The sequence below is a fragment of the Elephantulus edwardii genome, unplaced genomic scaffold, assembly GCF_000299155.1.
Source record: "Elephantulus edwardii isolate Elephantulus edwardi_28Jun2011 unplaced genomic scaffold, EleEdw1.0 scaffold00176, whole genome shotgun sequence".
NCBI classification, from domain to species: domain Eukaryota; kingdom Metazoa; phylum Chordata; class Mammalia; order Macroscelidea; family Macroscelididae; genus Elephantulus; species Elephantulus edwardii.
Window position 1 is genome coordinate 5,268,310 of NW_006399926.1, and position 948 is coordinate 5,269,257.

Here is a 948-nt window from a genome sequence, read left to right on the forward strand (position 1 = left end):
TCCCTTTCTTGTCACATTTAGGCTTAATAGTTATGTTGGTCTCATAAATTAAGTTGAGGAGGACTTTTATTTTCCTATTTTGTAAAATGTAGTAATTTGCTTCTTGCACATTTCATAAATCTCATTTGTAGAACTTGGCAAAAATTTTGTTTGTAGTAAGTACTTTGGACTTTCTGGTTTATCTATTTTCCTCTTGGCAAAATTTTCCCTAAGCATGTATCCATTTCTTGAGTGTTTTAACATTTATTTGTAAATCAAGTTATTTATTAGACACACATTATCTCTTTTTTGAAGTACTTGTGGTTATATCCCTCTTACTGCTTGCTCACATTGTTAATTTATGTAGGTCTTTTCTTTTTGCTCTCCTTGGCTAATACTGCCAGAGAATGATGTCTTTGAGAAACCAGTTTTGGCTTTATTAATTCTACTACGCTTGTCTTCTACTTCATTAAATTCTGCTCTTATTTTTGTCTTCTTTGAGATTGGTTTGAGTTTATTTCTAGAATACTCACTCATTTTTAGACTTTTATTTTTTAAATATTTGACTTTGTTCTTAATACTGTTCTTGCCACAGAAGTATTTAGATATTATGTTATATGACTATATAATATCATTGATCAATTCTAAGTATTTTTCATTTTCATTATTTCTTATTCTACCATGATACTTTTTTAGATGTCTGTGTTATTTTAATGTGCATAAATGTCTTTCCCCTTTTTTTAATGCTTTGTAACTTCATTACATTATAGTCAGATAACAGGGAGTATTATTATCAGTCCAAGAAAATATACAGAGGCTTCTCTATTTCAGCATGTAGTTGATTGTGTTAGTGCTTCAAAAGAATGTGTGTGGTACTTTCTTGCCTTTTTTCTTACTGAGGATTTCTTCTTGATTTTCTTTCATCCCCCCTCGGGCTTTAGAGTTACTTGAATTTTATTTGATGCTGAA